The sequence below is a fragment of the Nicotiana tabacum genome, chromosome 22 (genome assembly GCF_000715075.1).
Source record: "Nicotiana tabacum cultivar K326 chromosome 22, ASM71507v2, whole genome shotgun sequence".
NCBI classification, from domain to species: Eukaryota; Viridiplantae; Streptophyta; class Magnoliopsida; order Solanales; family Solanaceae; genus Nicotiana; species Nicotiana tabacum.
The window spans coordinates 59,592,341-59,600,564 of record NC_134101.1 but is presented as its reverse complement, the minus strand read 5'-3'; the positions used below and the strand labels follow the sequence as shown (position 1 = coordinate 59,600,564).

General features: G+C 35.7%; 1 long non-coding RNA gene across 8 annotated transcripts; it reads left to right on the top strand.

Annotated features, from left to right (window-relative positions):
* The first annotated feature begins 1,088 nt into the window (after window positions 1–1,088).
* Window positions 1,089–7,642, top strand: LOC107813355 (uncharacterized). 8 transcript variants are annotated; one of them, XR_012704988.1, is made up of 7 exons: window positions 1,097–1,353; window positions 4,531–4,634; window positions 4,717–4,829; window positions 4,911–5,266; window positions 5,521–5,730; window positions 6,208–6,328; window positions 6,426–6,851. It is a non-coding gene; the product is annotated as an uncharacterized LOC107813355 (long non-coding RNA). The 8 variants fall into 8 exon arrangements; XR_001654314.2 differs by adding an exon at window positions 7,489–7,642 and having other exon boundaries at window positions 4,531–5,266; window positions 6,426–6,647; XR_001654311.2 differs by adding an exon at window positions 7,483–7,642 and having other exon boundaries at window positions 4,531–5,266; window positions 6,426–6,647.
* The last annotated feature ends 582 nt before the right edge of the window (window positions 7,643–8,224 follow it).

Below are 8,224 nucleotides of genomic sequence, written 5' to 3'. Positions count from 1 at the left end.
AATTCGAATATTATATCCTGAATTTTAAATTAACAGTTTAGAAATTCAGGACACTTAGTCTTAAATTTCAAATTAGTAGTTTGAAGATTTAGGACACTAAGTTTTGAATTCCATAATTAGAAGCTCAAACAATCAGAATACTTAATTCTAAAGTTTGAGCGAATTAATTAATCTTTAAATACATTGTATATAGATATAATTTAAATAGCAGACTTGAAAATGGCTACTGGTGCATTTCGCCCAGGTTAATTTGGGATTGGGCATGAGAGAAGAGAAAGTTTCGTAACTATACAATATAAAATAAAATAAAATATATATGAAGCAGTAAACCAAATATTTCATATTTGGCCAAAAAAAATCTACGTTCATTACTTAACTATCCAATATGGACCCGAAAATCATGTCCAATTATAGTTACAAAAATCTCTCTCAAGAATTATGAATAGAGTAAAAATTGACTCCCAAAAACTCTACAAATATTAATAGTATATACTATGTATAACATTTATGCACAATATATATATATATATATATATATATATATATATATATATATTTTATGTGCATCACATGTATATTTATATATTACACAAAAAATATATGCGGTATATAATATGTATTTTAAGTGCATCACATGTATTTTTTTATATATATTATGCTTAAAACATATAGTAATATATAATGTGTATATTTAACATCCAGAGATTTTAAAATATTAAACAACGGAATAATAAAAAGTCGAATCCTCAAAGAATTGAGAGATGGTAAAATTTAGAATTTTTTTTGAGAAAGTAAAATAACTTTATGAAAGAGAGAGAAAGAACCAAATTAATTATATTAACATAATTAATGTAAGGATAGAAACAGATTGTTTGTTTTATGGGGACAGTAGATTATTTCAATTCTGCTAAAAAGGTAAAAAAATCCATCATATTTAAAATAAACAAAGAATGCTATTATTTATAAAAATAATCTTTAAATAGGGAGTAACAGTAATTGTGTAAAAATCTCCACAAGAGGAGGGAGGGGAATGTAATTAGGAACTGATTAAAAGGATTAGTGGTTAGCAATATTAGGTTATGCGTACTGTTATTAGCCGTCTCTTATCTTATTACCTCCCCTACTGTCATTATCCTTTATGTCTATCTCGTTATTCCCTTCTGCTTTTCTATATCAATATTACTTGATTATGAGAGTTATGTGGCGGAGAAATTTCGAAGAGCATCACCTATGTGGATCTTAAGAAGGTCGGTTTCGACGGCCTTTCTTTTCACGCTAAATTCCCCATCAGGAATCCTTACTCTGTTTCTATTCCATCATGTAGATCGATTACTCGCTCGAAAGCGCCTTAAGGTTTGTTCCACTTCCCGCTCCTCAATTCTTCCTTCCTATTAACTATTTTTGCATAGTCATGTATGCTCTGATTTTGTAGTGTCTGGATTAGATTTGTAGGAATTTATCTATTTTTTTGCATATTTATGTATGATTTTGGTTTGTGGTTTTGTATGGATTAGATTTCTAAGACAGTGACGGGTTTAGCTATGATTCACAATTTTTACGTGACACAAAAAATAAGTATAATTAGGGTTAGATAGATGGGCGTGTTTGATGGGAAAGGAAAATATGTTTCACTAAAAATGTTTTCCACAAAAAATGTTTTTCTAGAAATTTTTTGTGAAAAAATAAGTGGTTTTCTTACTTATTTAGTTGCGGAAGGGGGCGGTGAGGCATAAGGATTAGGGGTCGGGGTTATGATTCAGGAGTCCAAGGTTGTGATTCGTGTTAGGGGTCGGAGGTCGGATTTCGGTTCGGGGTCTAAGGGTCTAGGTTAGGTGTCCAGTGTCTGGATCCGAGATCGAGGTTGATCGGGTTGGGCGGTGGCGGCCGGGCATAAGGATCAGGTGTCGGGGGTTAGAATTCAGGGTTCAGAGATCGAAACTGGGATTCAGGTTCGTGGTCCAAGGGTCTGAGGACGGGGGTTAAAATATACTGAAGTTGTTCCATACTGTTACATGTTGAAGTGATGCCTCCCAAGGCATTACGATTGCCAAGTTCGGCTAACATCCTATCTTTGTCCGCCAACACCTTTGTCTCAACAGGAGGAGGAGGAATTGCTAGATAGGATTGGTTGCCTTCTTAGTTAGTAGGTGGGCTACTTCATTTCCTTCTTGAAAATTATGCATAATCCTTGGCTTCCCACTATGGACAATAATAACCTATAGTCATAAATTAAGGCATTGTAGTAGGATATCCATACTTCAAATATTTTATTACCTCAGTTGAGTCAATTTTCACTTCCAGTGGTATGAGATTCATTTCTATAACCACTTGAGACCTCGGCTGAGTGACAGGAATTTTGTATGCAAAGGATAAATCGCTTTGGAATAATCCGGGTAGCAAACTACCCAGTCACCTTTACAATTCCTTACCGCACCTCTCACATGAACATAGTATAATCAAGTTTAAATTACATAAACACTTGAGAATATTGTGAGTAAATGTGGGATCCCAATCACCATTGAAGTGTCCCCTAAATTAGTACTCTACAAGGGCTTTTTGAAAATTAATTATAGGGGTAATTAATCGAGCATTAGTATCAAAGAGTTGCATGTACAAGTGAAAAAAAGATCTCAGAAAAACTATCTAGATTTTTTTCTTATAAATTGATAACTATATCATAGGGAGGGAGGTCATAGTAGAAAAGAACGATTCCACGGGAGGGTGTTGGAGGACCAAGGCAATCACAACACCCTTCGGGTGTGGCATGTGGAGGAGCATAATGAAGAATTAGGAAGCATTCAGTGGCAACATCACTTACATGGTGGGAGATGGAAGGAGAATCAGCTTTTGGAATCACAGGTGGTATGGAGAGGCTACTTTGAGGGTCTCCTTCCCTCACGTCTTCAGAGTTTCAAACCAGAAGGAATTGATGGTCCAACAGATTCGTAAGGAGCATGGAGGGGGTAGTATGAGTATGAGACCTCTTATTTAGAAGGAACATGCAAGATTGAGAAATTGCGGAGCTCCAAGATTTGTTGACACTGTTATATGGGCAAGACAGTCCCCAGCCATTTTGTGATTCTTGGAGATGGGGTTTGCGTGGCGATGGTTTGTTCACCGTAAAGTCCTTTTCCCAGAGTATGTTGGTGAGAGAGGAGGCCACTTTTCCATACACCTCGATCTGGATTCCTAGGGCGCCCACGAAGATGTGCTTTTTTGCATGGCTAGCGGCGAGGGGAGTGATCTTGACTGCTGAAAATCTTCGAAAGAGAGGAATTACACTTGTTAGTTGGTGCTACATGTGTAAAAGCTCAGGGGAAGAAATTGATCATCTTTTGTTGCATTGCCCTGTGTCCTGGGCTTTGTGGAGGGCAATCCTGAATCTTTTTGGTGTTCAATGGGTGATGCCAAGCACTGTAAAGGAAATGTTATATAGCTGGGCCGGTTTCCGTAGAAGAAGAAAGCAAAAGGCGTGGAAGCTCGTCCCGTTAGCTCTCGTGTATCCGTTTGGGGGGAGAGAAATATGAGAGCTTTTGAGGGGATTGAGTCTCCTTTTTCACATCTTAAGAATAGTCTTTTATCTTTGATCGCTTTTTGGTGCACTCATTTAGCCCCTATTTGTATAGAAAATTGGGCGTCTTTTGTAGAGAATCATGTTCTGATGTAAATTCTCTACTTTTTGGTATACTTCGTGTATACGGGAGTTCTCTCCCTTTTTATTAATACAATTTACCTTATCAAAAAAAGAATATACAGTACCACGACTACATCAACTTCAATGCCTAGCAAAACTATTGGTAAACCTCTTCCCCACTAACATTATGTAACATTTCCTCATGAATCAAGCAATCAGTTAAGCATGTACATCACAACAATTAGCTATAATAAGCATGTGCAGAAGTTCGGGTGAAGATGCAAATCATCTCCTTTTACATTGCCGGATAGTGTCTCGCTTGTGGTGGGGGATACTGTGTTGATTTGGTCTTCAATCGGTAATGCCAGGCACGGTCAGAGAAGTCGAGCTGGACCGTTGGAGGACAGAAGAGAAGATGCAGGTTGTGAGATGTCGCTCACTAGCACTTTTGTTGACCATACAAAGAGAGAAATCATGAGTTTTAGATGGAATTAAGAAGAGTTTTGTACACTTGAGGAGTAGCCTCTCATCCCTTATTACCTCTTGATGCACCCACGAGATTTTGTAGGTATAGAATATAGGGTGTCGTTCGTAGAAAGCCATATCTTTTCTACAAAAGTATAATTCTGTATACGGGTGTTTTGTGCCCATTGTTAATAAAATCTTATTATTGATCTAAAAATAATTAGCTATAATAAGAGGAAAGAGAAAGACCAAAAACACTTCAATAGTTCATCTCTTTTATGCTTCTTCCTTCTTTTTAATTGTTGGCACCATAAAATAAATTTAAGGTACTGGGCAATCTAATAGAAATAAACTTACTTGAGAGCCAACTCTGTGTGTTGGAGTCGGTGAAGGAAAACTGCAAGATCACCATAACTTTTCATGGTGTCTAGGTGAACGAGGCCCAACTCCCTTTCATTTATGTCCAAGGCCTTTTGCTACCACCAGCATCAATACATATGGATAGAGGTCAGAGTAGTTGAAGCAGACAAAAAAGGTAACAATGTAGGATTAAGGAGATCTATGCTGACAAGCTTCTAAAGAATGAACACCTGATTAAAATCACCGATGTGATACAGAACAGCAGCAAGAACTCTATAAGCTCCAGGTTTCATTTGATGCGGACCACATACTGCAAGCAGCTTGGGAAGAGCCTGATTGCACCACAAAAATTTGCAGCATTAGTCATATGGTTTACAAAAATATATACTATGATTCCTCACCTCACCAGGCTTTCGCTTAATTTTTTTCTTCTAATTCAAATCTTTTCTAGGTATATCCAAGACAAACAGAACGATGAATATTAAACTGATTGACCAAAAGGGGCTGCTATGGGGTTCCACCTCAAAGACCGTACTTTTACTATATGTGTTATTGGTTTTCCATCCGCTTCAAAACTCCATGGCTTCTTATCTTTTATTTATCCTTTTTTTATACTAGGAGATATTATTTTCCGAATTCTCCTTTATTCATACTCATTAAATTTTTTTCTACTTCCCTGGTGTCTTTGTGTCTACTATTCTGCAGCGAGCTGCTTCCTCTTCTGCACATGGAAGGCTGCTTTTGGAATCATCCGAAACATCTGTGGATAAGGGTAAACTTGAAGATGCTATAAGCTATGGGACTTAGGTAATTGTTTTTTTGATAAAAGAAAGTTGTGTATTACTTTCTCCTTACTTCCAATGGTAACCTTCTACTGTATAGAAACAAAGTTATTTTGGTGGGCTTCACAACTCCATGGCTTCTTTGATTCTTCCTTCCTGTTGATCTTTTCTATACCCAGAAAAGAGTGGAATTAGAAGAAGAAATTAAGCGATTGTGAGGAATCATATATATTTTTGTATACCATGTGATTGGTGTTGTAAATTTTTTGGTGCATTCAGGCTCTTGAGAAGCTGTTTGCAGTATTTGGTCCATACAATCGAATGAATGTTGGAGCTTATGCGTTCCTAGAAAGAAAGCGGTTTTGATTGGTTTACATTACAGCCATACTACAAAGGAGCTCCATGGATGTAGGTTGGATGTTCAGACGATTCAACGTTTTTTGATCAAGACGTGCCACTTCCTTCCATCGTCAATTCTTATGCTCACTGGTAATTTCAGAACTAGTTAATTTGTTATATATTTAATAATCACATTTATATAAAAATTCTTGTCTAAATTTGATGTGTAGAGAAAGCGAAAGAGAAAAACCTTTTGCCTGTGAGAAGGAACATTTTTAAAGCAATCCAATGGTTGCAATATGATCTCCGGGCTGGGGATACCCTTGTATTTCTTTTCAGTGGTCATGAGAATAAATGTTGCGAAAGAGGTGGTCATTCGATGGATGGCGTGGTAGAATTTCTAGATCTGGATGGCGAGGTTATGTTTGACTATGAGCTCAATTACGAACTCGTTAGGCCCCTACCTCTGGGGGTGAAAATTAGTGGCGCTGAAGGATTGTTGCCATGGCGGCAATATGCTAGACCTGCCGTTCTTGGCCAGAATGAGTTCTTTTCTGGAAGTTAGTGGGTATTCATTCATGTTATTATTTTCATTAATATTTTGTTGTTCTTACTTATCGGAAATAGGACCGGAGATTACAAATGGGAGTAGCAGCGTGGACCTTCTGGCATCTGGAAGGGCACTATTCGCGGGGAAGTAATTTGCTTTAGTGCCTGTGATAGAGATCAACTAGCTTTTGAAGACTTTGTGAGTTGGATTACTTATCTCATTTTTTTTTTGATTTAAGTTGAATTTTTAATGAAATAGTTGATGGTTCTGACGTGCATAATTGCGTATGATGCAGGATGGAATTCATTGTAACGGTTGTATGATCCAACCTTTTTATCCGTGCTCTTCAACACGGGCACAAGGTACCTGGTGACATTTTACTCTTCATGCGCCACTCCATTGAAAGGAGTAGGCCTGACCGATTCTGCTATTTGTTAAAAACTGGTCGCCAATATCGCGGATATCTATTTGCCCAGGAGCCTCAACTTACGGCCAGTAATCCGTTTGACATTTAAAGGTGAGGAGTTCTATATGTGACCAGATTTGAGCATTTGGGGCAACCTCAACAATTTGGTAAAAGCTTTTTAGGGAGTAGGCTGAAATTTAAATTGCACAAACCTTTTCCTTTCCAATATTTTTGAAGTTTAATGTCATATGTTTGTTTGGTTTGAACTTATCACTTAGAATCTTTTTATAATTTTATGTGTTTGTTTAGTTTAAATCATGACTAGCCTTTTTTTTCTTCTGTTATGATGACGTTTTGAAAGGAATTACTATTTGCTTACTTTTTTTTGTGTGTGTGATGCACGATTTCCCAAAAGCGAATAGCCTTCTTAAAAAAGAGAGAAATCTTCGAAATGATTGTAATTTTACAAAAGCTTTACCAAATATTTTTAAAATAATTGATGATTATTAGTTTCAACAAGAAAAAGGAATATATTTTTCAAATTTGGAAGATTTTCAAAGCATTCGTTACAATTACAAGGAGTATTATGTTTATTTTATTTTATTTTATTTGGATAATGATGATAGATATGAGTTGAGGCATAGTTATTGTTGTTCGCTACAACTATTATGTTCTCAATTGAGATTGATCCTAAGGCGTAAAAATGGTAAATATGAGAATAAGATGTAATTCCATCTATATAAAATATGAGAAAGGGCCGAAAATAATAAATTATGGATCAAATAGTTGTAGGCGCATGCGGCAAATTTGTTTCTTCGTTTTTTGGCTTTTTAAGTTTCCAATGACATAATTTAGTTTTTCAGCCAACATTTTTTTTTGGGTGTTTTTATAGAATTTTATGCCCCATTTATTGAAATAAATTGATTAATATGCTTTGTATGGGTAGTTTCAGGACATTAATTGATGGAAGAGCTTAGAGGGACGAAAAGAATCAAAAAACATGTATGAGAATTACAAATTGAAGCGTAAATGATTATGCAATGTAATCTTTCTCGCTTCAATTTCCTTCCGATTTACATATTGTTCATATTACCTTCCTATTGAAATTTGGTCTTTAAATAATATTGATAATCCTGTAATAAGATTATGGAAATAAACACAACAGTAGTCGTTCTTTAGTTAATATATTTGGAATATAAAAAATTATTTATCAAAATTATTATTTGTAAGTTTTTGTAACGCATGATGGATAGTGAGCAGAATGTATAAACCTGCAGTTTTCATACTAAACGTGTCTATTTATGCTCATATTGCTATTTTATTTTAACCTTATAAAGTAAAAGAAAACAAATATAAGGGGTAAAACCAACAGAACAATCGCATACTTGAACATAGTATAATCAAGTTTAAATTACATAAACACTTGAGAATATTATGAGTAAATGTGGGATCCCAATCACCATTGAAGTGTCCCCTAAATTAGTACTCTACAAGGGCTTTTTGAAAATTAATTATAGGGGTAATTAATCGAGCATTAGTATCAAAGAGTTGCATGTACAAGTGAAAAAAAGATCTCAGAAATACATTACCTGAGTTGTAACTTGTACCCTTGATATTAGCTTTGCTTTTGGCCTTCCTTTATCTTCCGTAGAGTAAGAGATGCTTATGTTGATTGAGCAAAATCAGAA